The sequence below is a fragment of the Doryrhamphus excisus genome, linkage group LG5 (genome assembly GCF_037039965.1).
Source record: "Doryrhamphus excisus strain RoL-2023G ecotype Guam linkage group LG5, RoL_Dexc_Guam_v1.1, whole genome shotgun sequence".
In the NCBI taxonomy this organism is placed as follows: domain Eukaryota; kingdom Metazoa; phylum Chordata; class Actinopteri; order Syngnathiformes; family Syngnathidae; genus Doryrhamphus; species Doryrhamphus excisus.
The window spans coordinates 12,016,322-12,034,065 of record NC_136361.1 but is presented as its reverse complement, the minus strand read 5'-3'; positions in this window follow the sequence as shown (position 1 = coordinate 12,034,065).

The following is a 17,744-nucleotide window of genomic DNA, read 5'->3' as shown; positions in this document are numbered from 1 at the left end:
AATCACCCCTTTGCTCTGCGCATTTAATTACTGTAGCGCTTGTTCGGGTTGTGGGGAGCCCACCAGGGCATGTCCATGGTGGTCTGCTTCTCCACGCCCACTAATGTATGCTTTAAAATGTGGATTAGGGAGCGTCCTGCAATAGAAGCCTTGATGATACAAGGCTTGGTGGCTCAGATGACATGAGACAGCCTCCACCTGTGTCACCGTCTGACCACCGAGAGACGACACTCACTATGACTGTGGATTTGGTGCCTGCTGTGTAACGACTTGTTAAAGACTCGCTGGACTGGAGACGTACACGAGCCTTCGGGGGGTTTGTGAGATTTTCCTTAAAGCACAATTCCGAATGTAAAAGTGAAACATGAAGAAATGTTTACATTCCTGAACTTGTTCTTGTGTGCCAAACAACCATGACGTGTCGATACGGAGTGACCTGTTACTTTTTTGTCATTTTATTACTGTACGCTTGGAAAAAAAGGATTTATTTTATAAAGAAAATGTATAGAAATGAACATTTTTTTGAGACTTGTCACCAGGAAGGTTCACCAACCAGTATGAGCAGAACCCAGATCGCACTTTTTGTTTTTTAGAACATGTTGAGTTTTTCCTTCCTTTTGTGTCGGTGCTAGGAGCAAGTCGACTTTCTGCTCTTAAATTCATCTTTTACTGGTTTTGCTGGATCCCAGCACAGCGCTTGCTGCCATGTGACAGCCTCAACAAAACCCCAGTAAAGACCAGGGAAAACCTATGAGATGTTTCCAGTTTTAATTAATTAGCTAAATCAAACTGCCTAATGACAATAAACAAGACATTGTTCATTTTCTACACTTCAGAGTGAGACATCTTCCTGAGCAAAGCTCGCTTTGGCTGAGTGTGCCCACAGAGGAATGGTCAAGCCTTCCTTGAGGTGTAAAAAGTACACCGTAAAACAGCAAAAAATACTGTTTTGTTCTCACACGTTGTCTGAGAAACTACAGTAATTGAAATCACCCATCCCCCTAAGACTTGCCTAATGGTTGGTGCCATTATTTTTTTAGTCTTAATGTCCACTTGTGCAGCTCCAACAACACACAATGCTGTTTTTGGGTTTGTGTGCTGTGAGGATGAAAAGCATTTCAACACTTCATCGGTTCCATCTTTAAAAAATAAAATAAAAATGTCAACATGCAATATATTGTGTGGTGCCAATAAAGTATCATTCATTCATTCATTTTCTACCGCTTATCCTCACGAGGGTCCCATCCCAGCTGTCTTCGGGCAAGAAGCGGGGTACACCCTGGACTGGTCACCAGCCAATCACAGGGCACATTATAGACAAACAACCATTCACACTCACATTCATACCTATGGACAATTTGGAGTCGCCAATTACCCTAGCATGTTTTTGGAATGTGGGAGGAAACCGGAGTACCCGGAGAAAACCCACGCATGCACGGGGAGAACATGCAAACTCCACACAGAGATGGCCGAGGGTGGAGTTGAACTCGGGTTTCTTAGCTGTGAGGCCTGCGCACTAACTACTCGTACACCGTGCAGCCTCTTAAGTATCATAACTATGATAAATACCCATATGTGTATGCACAGAAAGGTGGATAATTGAAGGTCACTCTGGTCATTAGAGGATCTTTGGTGTTTCTGCAGTAGATCCAAAGATCTTTGACTAGAGTTTTTGCAACAGGTTCCTTTAAAAAAGAAAAGAAAGTACATATCAGAGGATCTATGACTAGTGGTTTAGCAGTAGATTCTTGGACACAGCTTCTTTCTTGTATTTACAGCAGATTCCTTACAAGAGTAATGTTCTTGCCAGAAGATCTCCAACTAGTTTTTGGCATAGATTCCTAAAAACAGCCAAGCTCAGCGTTGATGCAGCAGATTTATAAATACAGCATAAAATTCAAATGGAAGATCTTTGACTTGTGTTTTTGCAGTAGAAGGCTCGGCATAGCAAAGCCCCCCTGTCATCTCCGATGACCGTTTCTGCAATAGATCCGTAGAAAGAGCAAAGCGCTCCGGTCTGTGACGGTTTTGCGGCTAATGTCAAATTGTCAAATAGAAGATCTTTGACTGGCTTTTGCAACAGATTCCCATATGATTCCTGTCATAGAGAGTGTCTTTGCCTGTGACCTTTTTACTGTAGAGTTATAAAAACAGTAGAAAATTGTCTATAGAATATCTTTGACTAGTTTTTGCAACAGATTTTTAGAAACCGCAAAGCACTCCTTCAATATATGGAATCTGCAATAGATTCTTAGAAACAGCAGAGTGATCCTGCCAAACAGTATGCAGGATCTTAAAAACCCCAATCCTCGGTCAGATAGAAGATATTTGACTAGTATTTGCAATAGATTCCTCAAACAAGCAAAGCACTCTGCTCATATACAGAAACTCAATTTGCAGCCGGTTCCTTCAAAACTGCAAGCGTTCCTGTCATATAGAGGATGTTTGACTTGCGTTTCTGCAGTAGATTCTTCGAAAAAAGCAGGGTGCGCCTGTCTGATCTAGGATTTTTTGCAGCCCATACTCCTGTCACATAAAGAATCTTTGACATGCATTTTGTCGCTGTTTCTGTAAAAACTGCAAAACACTCCATTCATAAAGAAGACTTTGACTATAGCATTTTTGCAATCGGTCCTTAAAAACTGTCTACCATTTGGGGAAGTTGGGGTTTGTGAAAATGAGTTCCCTAGAACAATGTAGGGTCAAATGAAGTAGAAGGATGAAGAACGCTGTCAGGTTGAACCCCCCCCAGCCCCCACCCCCAATACGTCCTTATGGGCCTTGCACTCCAAGTCACCCTGCTGCAGCATTCATGGCTTTTCTTGGTGAATGTTTCACGCTCCACTCGTCTCTAAACGTCCTGTCCCCGAGCGTGGTCCTCCTGCTTTATGGCCAGCAAGCGGCCGCTCTTCTGCAGCACTTAGCGTCCTCGCAGTAGCTTGAGCGCTGCCATGATCCCAAGCACGTCAGCAGGCCGCCGGCAAGGAGGAGGCCGACCCGATGGGTGACGTCAGCACCGTCGCAGAGGTTATCTCGAGGCTAAGACGCAGTCCAACAAACAGGACGTGTCATCATTAAAAGAATATTCACAGCCTCCGTCCAACGTTTCACACTCGAAGACGGCCAAAGCAGGTTGTTTCATTGGCCTATTTATCATCTAATCACATGTTTTATAGCTTTTAATATACTGTTTGGACCCTAGACAAAATATAAAACACTCTTACGTTTTCTTTTCATCACTCTTAATGGACAAAATATGTGTCTTCTGCTATTATTTTTCTCTGACTGCTCCCAAAACGTTCAACTTTTTCTGCAAGATGAAAAGCAAGCTTGTGACCTGAAAAGGTAGTGATGTCACGGCGTCATCAAAAGATCATAGCACAACATTTTTCCAAGGAATAAATCAGGAAAAAGACGAAAAGGAACAAACAAAAACTATGCCATGATACATGTCTGTGTTTCCTATACACCATACATCCCGATTTGGCGCCGACATTCCGATTTTGGACTACCTGTGAATGTAGGTTGTCGTTCCAACTCTGTACAGTAAATGCCATTGTAACTCTGCTTCTTCAAGGGGACCTATTATGCTCATTTTTCGGCCCTTTGTATTGAGTTGTGGACTCCTATAAAGCAGCTAAACGCAATAACCAGCACAGAAAGCTAGATCTTCCAGAATCTGCACCTATTCAGCTGTATTTTTTGGGATTTCCTGCTTACCGCGGAATCCAACTTCAGAGGACTTGATAAACTGTAACATATGTACATAACATACAAGAAAACACTTTTCTCAAGAAAAGTGGTTACTTGAAGACGTCTCTCAATGGTAACTAGCTTTAGCATTTTAATTTTTAGGCTATTAGCAACGCTGCTCCCTGTATGCCCATTGTCACAAAACAGTCCAGTATGAAATGCCATTAACAGATTAAAATCTATTTCTTTTGCTGGTAGGGAATCAGGAACTCCAACCTCTTGTGCCTGATGGTGGCGTTTTTAGGAATTGTAAACAAATGTGGCGTTCCCTTACAAGCCATTGGTAGCAATATAAACAAAGAAGCAGAGATTGGGAGTTGTCATTTTTGGAAAATTAGGTTGGAGAAAAAGTTGAAATATTGTGAGAATAACGCCATAATATTATGGAAAGAACATTTACAAAGATTATTTCAGCAGAAAGTTGAAATATTACAGCAAAATTTTTTACAGCAAAATTACACCCCTGCTGTAGTTATTCTGGAATAACAATGGAATAATAATGCTGTATTTATCGAACAAGGTGTATTAGCGGTTGTACAACTGCACTGCCATATCCTCCTCAGGAAATGAGTTTGTCAGAAAAGTGAGACGCCTTCAGGAAGGAAGTCTGACTGAATGACCCGTTGTTGGGTCACTGTGAGCGTGAAAGCTAGATCTTCCAGAATCTGTACCTATTCAGCTGTATTTTTTTGGGATTTCCTGTTTACCACGGAATCCAACTTCAGAGGAGTTGATAAACCGTAACATAAGTACATAACATACAGCCGGAAGATCCGGAAGTAGAGCTTGGACAGTTCCATGTTTCTCAAGAAAAGAGGTTACTTGAAGACGTCTCTCAATGGTAACTAGCTTTAGCATTTTAACGTTTAGGCTATTCGCGACGCTGCTCCCTGTATGCCCATGTTCACAAAACAGTCCAGTGTGAAATGCCATTGACGGATTAAAATCAATTTTGGTAGGGAATCAGGAACTCCAACCACTTGTGCCTGATGGTGGCGTCTTTAGGAATTGTAAACAAATGTGGCGTTCCCTTACGAGCCATTGCCAGCAATATAAACAAAGAAGCAGAGCTTGGGAGTTGTCATTTTTGGAAAATTAGGTTGGAGAAAAAGTTGAAATATTGTGAGAATAACGCCATAATATCATGGAAAGAACATTTACAAAAATTATTTCAGCAGAAAGTTGAAATATTACAGCAAATTTCTAGAAATATAGCTACCATGCATGTGTTGCTTTCACCCCTGCTGTAGTTATTCTGGAATAACAATGGAATAATAATGCTGTATTTATCGAACAAAGTGTATTAGCGGTTGTACAACTGCACTGCCATATCCTCCTCAGGAAATGAGTTTGTCAGAAAAGTGAGACGCCTTCAGGAAGGAAGTCTGACTGAATGACCCGTTGTTGGGTCACCGTGAGCGTGACACAATAACGACCTGTTGCCACTGAGCATTAGCATTGTGGTTCTGTTTGGTCCTGTGCCACAAATTCTCTGTCAGGACTTTGCTTCTTCTCTTCTCTCTCTCTCTCTCTGGGCGCATAATGGCGCCTTCTTTCCCAAAGCATGACGTGACGGCAGCTGACGTGGATGCTTGCCGGCAGCGCTTGTGTGCCTGACACATCCGTGCACACTCACTCGGGACTGACTGAAGACGTTTGACTGGTAAAGTCAAGGACAGAAATGAAGCAAAGCAGCTGTGGTTCCTGCCTGGTCCACTGTGAGAGGAAGCAGTGCAGCATGAAGCAGGAAGTCAATACACCGTGACCCCTTTCAACAGTTTTACTCTCCATCAGTGAATTAACATGTTGTTTCTTCATAGCATTTGCATGGTGTTTGTATGCCTCTTCAGGGAACGCCCTTTTTATTCCCAGTTGGTAAGGAAGAACTAGAACAGGTCCAGGGGTCGACAAAATCTTGTAGAAACTCTCTTCATCTCCCAAGAATGGAAGCGGTTCATCGACATTTTCCTCACTTTTGGTATTTTACTGCCACCTGGTGGCCGTGAGGATTTACTACACGTCTGTCATAATTAGTAATGAGGGGAGGGGAGGTCTTGGAAGGCCTCAGCTGTGCTCTTTCCGCACATCATTTCCTGTTCCAAATATGACCGTGACCCGCTTGAACGTTTCCAGGTCCGTCAGCACATTTGCGATGCTGTCTGGAGTTTGTTCTCTTTACGTTTTATGTGTTGCTGTATTACGGACAGAGAAAGTTAATAAACATCTGCAACAAGTATAGCTGTAAATATGCCAGAAAATAGCACAACTGCTCATTTCCATCTGTTGTGGTGAATGAAAGCCAATGCGTAATGCTTATGAAACTGTTATCTTATTATTTTAGCAATGCCAGTAGTCCGCTGAACATGAACTAAACAGGTACACGGTCTAAAGCAGTGATTCTCAGTGGCCCTCCGGGGGGGAGCTGGCGGGCCGGACTGGCCGCCACGATGGGCTGGGTGGGGCTCGTGGTTGGTCCTGTGGCCCGGGGCTTGCTCCGGGCGGCTGGCTTGCCCGGCTCGGTTGGCCGGTAGTGCGGGGTGGGCGTGTGTGGGGCCCCGATCCTCCCTGCTGCACTGCACCACCTCACATACATGTAGGACTTTGGGGGGTGGCCTGCAACTGGTTTTGCCGGGGGCGAAGGGTTTCCTTGCGGATGCCCTTTTGTCCTCGGCATTCCTCTGGCTTGGTCACCCTTCAATTTTAACCGCACCTTAGACACTCAGTTCTGGGGGGGATCTGGGCAGGCATGGGACCCACCATTGCTCAGCTTCCCTCCACACACACACACACACACACATACACATACACCACACACATAGGTCAGCCATACGGGGCAGGCCTATTTTTAATTGCACAATCTACACAATACCATCTTCACACACACAGGTGTAGCGGGCTGGACCGGAGAGCCTACTGCCTACCCCCACGATTGGCCCGCTGGCTGCTGGGGCTTGGCGGCTCGCTCGGGGTGCCCTGGGCTGCAGGATATTTTGGTCTGGTCTGCCTGGCCTTCCTGGGGGTCCCGCTGGAACCAGCTGACGCCGGGGCTTGCCCTGGTGTCATGGTTGGCGCTACCTCCCTGGGTCTGTCCTGGGTCGCGGGCGCCAACGTGCCCTTGGGGGGTCGTTCACCGGCCTCCAGGCGGTGGGGTCCGCGCTGCTGGTAGCCGGAAGTCTACGGTGGTGGCTTGGGGTTGTTGCGCTGTGGTGGCTGCTGCGGGGACCGGGCTGTGTGTTGGGGGGGGGCCTGATCCTGCTCATGGGGACGGGGGCCTGGGTGGCGTGTGGGGATGGGGTGCATGCTCCTCAGGGTGGGGCCTGCTGGGGGGGCGGTGCTCTTCCGGGCGTTTGGGTGTCTGCTGCCACTGGTCCTATGCTCTGCCGCATCGCTGTCCCTGTCTTTGCCCATCCCCAGTCTTGCCTTAGGGCTCGTCGGGGATGGTTCTCCGGTACGTGGGTGGAGCGCTGCTGGTTCTGGGGGCGGGGGGGGGGCTGGCCCTCCCGGTGGATGGTGGGGTCCGTCGGTGGCCTTGCGCTGGTCTTAACTCCTCGGCTCTGGTGCTTGGCCTCCCCGTGACTTGGAGCTATGGCTCTCCCTCACGGGGGTGAGCTGCCCGGCGGGTGTCGGCCGGCCCAGTGGAGCGCCTCACCACTCGCCTGCTCGCCCCCTCCGCTTGCTCATATGCGGGCCTCCTCCCCTCACCCGCTCCTTTGTCTGCCACACTGCCGTAGCCCTGATGCCGTGGTCGAGGGGAGTCTGGGGGTGCTATGCCTTGGTGGTCCGTACCTCCCTGGGCTCGGGGCCTGGTTGTGGGTCTGGGACCCCTGGGTCCCCCACCCTGTGATGCCCCGGACGCCCCACCCGGGGACGTCCACAGCATGTGCTTGCATGTGTGTGTATTGAGTGGATGGGGTGTGCATGTGTTTGAGTTTATTTTATGTATTTATTGTTTTAAATACTTAGATAAATAATGATTAGTTTTATTATAATTATATATATATATATATATATATGTATATGTGTGTGTGGGTGCGTATGTGGGTATATGGCCATATAGATATACGGGGGGGGGGGGGCTCTGCGGGGGTCTGGCGTAGGGCGTTCCATCTCTACCGCCCGGTCCTCCATGGGGCAGTGTGCCCGGGCCTCTTCTGTCCTGGCCTGGGCGGTCCTATGTCGGTGGTCAGGCCTGGGGTTGCCTGGGGCGGGCCTGTTTCTGCTTCCTGGGGGTGTGTGGGGGGCGGGAGGCGGTGCCTCCGGCCGTGGACGGGCTCCCTTCCGGCCGGCGGGGGCGCCCCTGTGCCCACGGGTGTGTGGCCTTCGATGCCCTTCTGCCCTAGTGGGGTATGGTCTCCCGCTGGTCTCGGGGGTGCGGCTCTCCTCCAGCCTGCTGGCGCCCCGTTGCCGGTTGGGATTGCTCCTCCATGGCCTCTTGCTGGTCTCTTCGGGGAGTTGCTTTGGGGGCGGGTCTTGGGGAGTCGGCCCTGGCTTTGCCCACACCCACGGGGCCGGAGGTTCTCTGGCGGTGGGGGCTTGACCTGGCTGCGCGGGGCGGGGTTTGCTGGGTGGTTGAAGGCAGTCTCTCTCCTTTTGTCATTCTCAGTGACAATTACACATTCACACACTCGCATTCACATACACAACACACCTCCATATGGGCACTCACAGCACATGGGTGCTTCTCTATACAATCTACTATCTTATCCCTGATGTTTATATAGTATTTGTATGCTATTATTACAGTAATAATGATGTCAAGCAGTGAGATTTTAATTACTGTAACCGTATAGTTGCAATTGTGTTTACTATCATGGGTCATGTCTTCACCGTTACTATTGCTACTGGTAAGTTGGACTGTTTCATTTCACTGATATCATCTCCAGTGTGACCCTTAGCCATCATTGACATTTAACTGTTCTGTTTGTCACTGTTGTTGTTTTGGGAATTCTTGTTGCTGCTGTTTTTGTCTCTCCCTCTACTGCCCCCCCGACCCCACCTTTCTCTTCTCTCCTCTTCTTTTCTGTTCTTCTTCTTGCTCCGGTCCAGTCGCTCCAAATGGCATAACAAAAACATCAAATAACGGCAAATAAAATTTCATGGTACAGGGAAGTTGTAGTCAACACCTTTCCTGACACAGAGCAAATCTGTCTAGCACAGGGGTGGGCAAATATTTTGTCTCGTGGGCCACATTGAGTTAACAAAATTGTCCAGGGGGCCAGAACATATATTTAACACACACATTTTCCTTGAATGATTTGTCTAATTGTATCTGTAAAAGTGTTAAGATCAGCTGTATGTTCTCATGTTCCTTTTTTCAGGAGCACTTTAAACATCAGACCACATCAAACTATGTCACTGAATTTTACATAAAAAAAAAAATTACTAAATAAGACATCCGACTTGCAAGTCATGTTGCCAGTTTGTATGTTAAACGTTGAAATACTTAGAAAGCAACTGGCGGGCCGGATTCAAACACTTGGTGGGGCGCATGTGGCCCCCGGGCCATAGTTTGCCCACCCCTGGTCTAGCATGTAAGGGCATTTAGATCAACAATACTATCTGCCCCAATGGCTGGACGGGACAAAAAAAAAAAAGCAGTGATTCTCAGCTGCTACAGTGACGTCACTATGTGCACTTCTCATTTAAAACGCTAGGGGTCGCGTTTTCCCGTGGGTGAAAAAACTACAACTCTCTTTTCTCGTTGGCGAGGTAGTTTCCGGTTAAGTAGTAAGCAATTGTGACCCGATTGCGGCTGCCAACATCCATAGACCCGGCGATAAGCTATCGACAATTCCAGGGTGTACCCCGCCTCTCATCCGAAGTCAGCTGGTCTAGGCTCCAGTATACCCCCGCAACCCTAATGAGGACAAGCAGCATAGAAAAGAGGAGGAGGAGGTCATCCATATAAAAATAACGTATTGTAACGACCTGTTTGTAATGATGTTAATGACGCTGATGTTTAGAATTCTGATGTTCATGAAAGTAGAAATGTACAAAAGTAAGCAAAGGCAAAATTATGCCGGAGAATTACTAGGGAAGTGGTCATTCAAGCAGTTCTTTCTACACTCTACAGGGGGGAGTAGCGAGGCGTACACCGCGTCACAATTGAAGCAGCAGTAGAAGAAGACGGCTGGCGTTTAAATAAATATGGCGCCCTGTAGACACTGAAAAGTGGACTTGTAGCGGTGAATGGACATCAAAAGTGGATAAAGCATGTGTTTAACAGTGTAACGAAGTAAGTGCTGTTTTGTAAGATTGTACATTTCAACCTGACATACAGCAGAGATTTTTGCTACACAGCACACTTACTTAATTCATGGTACTAACACGAAACTCATAACATAACCCGCAGTAGGCAGGCGCTGCCACATCGCTGCAATGCAGGCTGTGAGCCCGGAAGTATCTAGCGATGCTACAATGATATTTGCATAGAAGCTGTTCTTCAGTTATTATTTTTTAACGTTACCTTCTGGCCTGCACAATGTTTAAAAATGCTGGCCTGTAACTGCGGACGTTTATTTTGTGGTTATGCTGACACATTGAAGTACACAGTGCCTGATACTTGTCATATTTTCGGCCACTAGATGGCAGGTACAGCTTATGGATGGGTTTACCTGCACACGGACGTAATTTCCCCACCCGCCCACCTCTGCCCCCCCCACCTCCTCAGGCGGCTCATAAGTTTTCAATCTAATCATGTTCTATTCAGCAGGGAGCATCATCACACCTGCCAACTTCCTTGTTTGCTCCCACAATGCACTGCAGCAACTCCCCTCAGTGGTGTCATGGTGAACATATGGCACTTTATTAAAAAGAAAGCGAGAGAGAGAGAGAAAAAATGATTCGACGTAAAAGCTACGAGGTAAAGTGGGACCTTTTACAGTGTTGGAACCAAAAAGTGCTTCCACCAACATTTATATGGAAGTATAAATAACTCCTTCACACCTTTGGGATGCTCCAAGCTCGTCCACCCCCAGTACATCCTGGGCCTATACGTTTAGCAAAGGATGTTTAGCACATTGTTCATCAGGCGGCACGGGCCTTGGGCCATTAACATGGCAGGCAGCGTTGGAGGTGACTTTACTGCTAATGAAAAACAGATGTGTCCATTTAATAGTCCTAATAGTTTGTGGGAGAGCGAGGTGATCAGCACAGAAATATCTATTTGCCTCATTAAAACGCGAGGCTTGATCGTGATGAGAAGAGGCCTCATGAATGAGGATAGACGTGTTTAGCGGCTTGTTGAAACGGCACACTCCGCCGCGGCTGGTAGCGATGGAAGGAAGAAACAATGATGGATAGAAATTGGCAGCTTCCTGTGGGGTTGCTGTGGTATCAGATAAGTTGGTCATTGTGCCAACAACATCTTTAAAATGATGTCAGTCCGTCTGTCCATCAAAGCTAACAACATGACTCCTCAGGCTGCATGAGTTCAGTTTGATAGCTATTCCATTTATGTCCATTAGATGTTGGTAGTACGCATTTTTCAGCCTGTGCACATGGAATGCTTATGCTGAAGGAGATGTTGGCAGAAAAACATACTTACCCCCAACCTCTATACTCTGCATTTAACCCCAACATTGATTTTGCATATTCACTCACATAACATAATTAATTAAATTTTGGATTAGATTGAAGAGTGTACTATATAAAAATGTTTGACTTGAAGCCTTCATGTGAAGATGACGGGATCTTAACTCTTACAGGAAACCTGCAGGAAGCAAAAAACTATCAACCTTTTCTAGCATCTATGGGGAATTTTCTGGTATTTGTGGACTTAAAAGTCAAAGCACATATTGTTCTGCAGTTTCTGTTCTCACTGAGCAGCAGCAGGTGAGTGGCCAGTGCAGTCAGCTCCCACGGCACACTGAGTTTGGCTTCTCAAAACAATATGCATTCAAAAGCATAATATATTTGCATCACAAAAACACTTAATCGGCATTATTTTCTTTGCCATCATATCACTGCACTCCAGCATGTCCATGGTTGTATATGTGTTTCACAGTGTTGAGATACGCGGATCGTGATCACTGCAACGTGAGAGCTATAACGGTTTGGAGGGGAGAATTACGTTCCTACACGGCCAAGGACAGAAGATGAGACGTGTTTGGAAGAGTTCTGCTGTTCCAGTACCACAGGTAAGAACTGGCTAATTTGTGCTTCCCATTAGCATCTTGTTGTTGTCACCAAACTCCATGGCACTAGCACTGAACTCCACATGACCATGTTCGGCATATGTGTATTCAGGCTCATAAAAATATCTCTTTGGCTTTGTGCTAAAAGGAATGTTGTCATTTGTTTCGTAGTCAAACATGTTTACAAAACGGTGTGTAACAACGGACAGGTCGGAGCCCCTGCTTGATCTGTGATCTGATTGATGATCTGAGTGAAGGTCTGATTTTTTTTCTTGTAGGCATTTTTGTGTTGCAAATGTATTACACTTTTGAACGCATATTGTTTTGAGAAGCCAAACTCTTGACTTAACATAACGAGCTGGAACTTTCGTCAGCACCAAAATTCGACCAGAACTCTTCTCAGGACACGAAGTGTTGATGGACTTCACTACTTATGGGGGTGTCATACAACTTCATGTAAAAAAAAAAAAAAAAAAAATCCAAACTATCCCTTTAACTAAAACTGTGCCTGTGGTCACATTTATCAGTGCGTTTACAGTCCTTATATTGATAGTGTTACTAATAATAAATAATAAGTTCCAGATATTAATTTGTATTCTGCTTCTTTGTATTATAGTTTCATATTTTGGGTATTATACCAATTTATGTTCAAGTATTATATCCTGTGTATATTAATGGTCTTATTTCATCTTCATCAGCTTATATATCGGATATCGGCCGATATACCGTTGCGTGGAACATAGGAATTTTCTGAGACAATGTCTCCTAAACTGTGAATGGTATGTAGCTTCTAAAAATGAGACTAACCTGACTTTGGAAAGTAAAACAAAACAACAACAAAAAAAAACAAACAAACAAATCCTGAAGGCCCTGAAGTCACTGGCCTGATGCTGAGGCCCAACATGCTTCCTCAGCAGCAAAATGTTTGTGTCACCATCATGTCACTCATCCTCATACAGCTCATCTCTTCTTCTTCAAACTAGTTAGCGTACATAATGGGCTCATTGGCACTGGACAGATCTGCTGTGTGTGCTGGAAAATAAGAAGCTCCCCTGGCGCCTGAACTCGCCTCCAGTGGGAAGCTTGGGGGTACATGAGGTGTTTGTTTGTGTGTGTGTGTGTGTGTGTGTTAGACAAAGATGGAAGTAGTATGACGGAGACAGACACATTAGGTGCCAAAGGTCATGGAGAAGTTAAGTGAAGGCTGAGGGCACATGACCAGTTTCACCAGTTCACACGATTACATGTGCAAAAAGCCTTTCTTAGCACATTAACTGAAAGAAACATCAACTAGCACAAAATTATAGAAGGGTATTTGGGCATTTTGCTTCTGTATCTGCTGTTGGTACGTAAAAAGCAAATAAAAAATGTATATTCAATTAAAACATCAAGATTGCCCAAAATAAAATGTTGAATAAACAGGATGCAGAATTTAACATTTTACTTTTTTTTTTTTTTTTTTTTTCCTGTTGGTGTCCACACTGAACAGCAGAGGGGCGGAGATAAACACACAGCATCAGTCCGATATTGGCCTTTTTGCTGAAAACCGATATGCCGATATTGTCCAACTTTCAATTTCCAATATCAGCTGATACGGATATGTGTAACATGACATATCTCATGCGGTGGATTGAACACGTGTTGTTTACAGCATTTTTATAATACTGTGTTTCGTGATTTGGAAATAATTAGATACCGATGTCGACCGATATCACATTTTTATAGCGATATTGGGCTGATAATTATCGGTACTGATAATCATCGAATCAGTGTAGTCAATATGGCAATATAGTTGGTAAATCTGGCAACCTTCAAAACCCTCTTGACGTTGACATTTTCTTTCAAATCCCAACTTTATAGGAGTTGATAAACGAATAGGAGTTGGTAATATACGATGACGTATCTTTTTAAAGTGTCTGCTTTTGACATACAGCCATAAGTGTAGGATCCGGACTCTGATCGGGAAGTAGAGACTGGACAGTGTGAAGGTTCTCAGAAAAAGAGGTTACTTCAAGATCTTTTTCAATGGTAAGTAGCCTTTGCATTAGGCTTTCTACAGCATCGGTAACGTCTAATGTGTTTTGTGGGACTATTTATTCATTCATTTTCTACCGCTTTTTCCTCACGAGGGAAGGGGGGGGATACTGGAGCCTATCCCAGCTGTCTTTGGGCGAGAGGCGGGGTACACCCTGGACTGGTGGCCAGCCAATCACAGGGCACATATAGACAAACAACCATTCACACTCACATTCATACCTATGGACAATTTGGAGTCACCAATTAACCTAGCTAGCTATTAACCTAGTTTTTTTGGAATGTGGGAGGAAACCGGAGTACCCGGAGAAAACCCACACATGCACGGGGAGAACATGCAAACTCCACACAGAGATGGCCGAGGGTGGAATTGAACCCTGGTCTCCTAGCTCGCTAACCACACGACCGCCGTGCCGCCTTTGTGGGACTATCAGTGTTACTCAGGTAGAGCCAGTAATTGTGGTGGGAAATGGCTATTAGCCACCCAGCATCCTGTATGCACATTCTATAATGCTACACAGACAAGCCCTTTGCTCCATGACTTGCAGAAAATAAACACAGGACACTGAAATTGTTACTCGCTGCTTGCTCTTCTGACTCTTCCACACCACCAAGTAACGTTGGAAAGGTGTCAGGCTTCAGCAAGTTTGTCGGCTCGTCAAGCTGCATACTGGCCCATGTTCATAAAATAGTCCAGTGTGAAACAGATTAAAATACATTTATTTTGCTGGTAGGGAATCAGGAACTCTAACCACTTGTGCCTGATGGTGGCGTCTTTAGGAATTGTAAACAAATGTGGCTTCCACTTACGAGACATGTACGTAGGAATTCTGACTGTGTGACATTCTATTCTTTGAAACTTCATTTTTCAAAGAAACAGACCACCATCAGTGCATTTGTATCAATTCTAGCACATGTCAGCACCTTGGGGCCTGCGACGTGCAAACATGGCTGCACAAGTTGCTGCCAGACCTCTCGCCTGAGGAGTAATTATTATTATTAGTGCTGCCGGTCCCCAGGAGCTCTGCGAAACAATGAGCATCCACGAGGGTGCCGTGACAAGTGCTCAGCAGGTCGGCGAGGTGCTAATAACGGCTGCCAAGTGGATCTAGTGTGGAGCAATAGCGGGTGGTGAGGGACGGATGGGCGCCACCGCAGGGACACTTCCAACTTGGCCTTCCTGAGACCCAAGGCCCGGGAGCTGGAGGCTCGTAATTAGTAGCCAGTGACAACAGATGAAAAGATGAGCATACACATGGGTCCGGAGGACAGCCATAATAATTAAGTCATCGAAACAATCAACTTCCCCACTGTGTAATTTTCTATTAGTTTAGTTGTTAATAGCAATTAGCAACAGCCAATACATGTCAGCTGGTGTGTTGAGTTTCAGTTTTTCTTACTACTGGGTTTAGTAATATTAATATACTGCATAAAAGTTAACCTAATATCGCAATAGGAAAGGTTAATTTCAGCCATTTTTACTGACCTAGCATGAGCACAGTGTAGTCGCTTAAAGAACTGAATGAACTCTTTGTTTTCTGCCGTGTTCGGTTTAGTAGTAGCTTTGCGTGTCACATTTTGTTGGTAGTTAGCTATCCAAACCATTCTCACCAAGTAGTTTTTTGTTGGTAGTTAGCTAGCTAATCGTTACATTTTATGTCAATCAGGAATCCTAGCGATTTTATAGTTGTCTATGATTCATCAAAGTGGGAATCATAGCGTGTCCAAACTGTGTTCCTAGCCAGCGAACCCATGAGCCTTCATGACGTAGTATGCTAACACCAACTAGCCAGCTACCTGAATAACGCATGAGCTCTTTGTGATTAATTTGTTCCAAAAGGTCAGATGAAGCAATTAAAGATTCTTTTAATCCATTCCAGACACCCAAACATATTTTACAAACTTAACATAAATCTTTGAAGACTCCTTTTAAAATAATCCTGGATCCAGACGGTGGTCCGGATGACCTCCAAATTGTATTCAGTTCTTCCATATCACATTTCCGGCAATTCCTGAATTTTTCGAACAAATCCATTCAGTTATTTTGAACCGATAAATGACTGCAATAACATGACCTCCATGCCGCACTTGGCGGAAGTAAAGTTTGTTACATGCAATATTGTACAAAAATTGTGTGAAAATTATTGCCGAAAACCGAATCAAACAGGGACTGAGGTTTGGCTATTAGTAATGAGCCATATTAGTGTAGTATGTAAAATACGGTTTCTAGCCAGTTAGCACCCTATTTATATACCTCCTGAAGCTTAGCATTGTAGCATTTTGAAGCTTTAAAATGGCTGAGGGAGTATTTATGAAGCTGAGAAGTGAGAAGGTAGTGTCATCAAAAGCATGTTTCATTCCACCTTGACTAATAAACATAAGCAAGCTGACATTTTCGACCAAATGGTGTTTTTTTTTCCCAGTGATGACTATCATGACTATCAAATAGAAGGCACGTTGTCCTTCAAACAAATGGGTCTTGAAGAAAATGTGATACAATCTGTCCTTGCTGATGGCGTGAGGTGTAATTACACATTTTTATATTTTGTTAGTAGAGAATCTGTGCCTTGTTTTGTGTGTTTTGGTGCCATCCACATGGACGTCCTTCGACGCCAAACAAACAATGTCCTGTTTTGACTGTGATGGAAGCGATCTGAAAGGGCGTCCTGTCGGGAGACCTCCTGCTGCGCCTGTTGCTGCAACACAGTATCTAAAAGGCGGCCCCTCACGGCTGCACCAAGGCCCTGGGGCTGATGGGAGCTCCCGGGGGAACCATTAGCGCCGGCATCGGCAATGTGGCGCCCGGGGAGCGAGCGCAATTCACGGGAGAGAGCGGCGCAGGAGAAGGCTCTCACAACACCTGTCACCCCCGCGCCTAATGAGAGACACAATTAGCAATTAACGGTGCGATCTGTCAGGGCTAATACCTGCCCCGTGTGCACGTGCGTGTACACGAGAGCCTTTCATCAGCACCTCCGTGCAGGTAGGGAATGAGCACTGGAGCAGTTAGATGGGTGATGTCATGCTGGGAAGGCCTGAATTGACTTTAATTCTCAGCACTCTGCACCTTGTTGTAGGGCTTAATGGCCGCCACTTCGGCATTAAACTTTGGCAAAAACAACATCCTTAGTCTGCTTTATTCAGTCACATACAAAGGATGAATAGAAACGCTAAAGTCTGCCTTTTTAAACATAAAAAAGCATAGGCTTTTCAAGCCAGCGACAATATTGATCCTCACACTTCATGTTTGGATGGAGTCATGTGCCAGTCTTTTGGGAAATAAAGGAAACGCGTTTGTCAGGCTGTAAAGATGTTTGTGTGATTAGAAGTTAAAAATGCACATTTCACTTAAACAGATCATATGTTTGTGTGTGTTTTCTTGTCTACAGGAAGTCAAACTTTTTACCAACATGAATACATTTGAGGACGCAACCACAATTAAATTGAAATATGCTGTTATCAGCTGGGGCGGCATGGCGGTCTAGTGGTTAGCGCACAGACCTCACAGCTAGGAGACCAGGGTTCAATTCCACCCTCGGCCATCTCTGCGTGGAGTTTGCATGTTCTCCCCGTGCATGCGTGGGTTTTCTCCGGGTACTCCGGTTTCCTCCCACATTCCAAAAACATGCTAGGTTAATTGGTGACTCCAAATTGGGCATTCTGAAGTGCAGCATTGTCCTGTTAAAACGCCAGTCATTACCACACAGACGAAGGCCGTCAGTCATGATGGATGGCCCCTGCAACATCACCACATACCCATCTGCTGTTTGACGCCCCTGCACAACCACAAGCTCCATTGTTTTATTAAAGGAAAAAGCACCC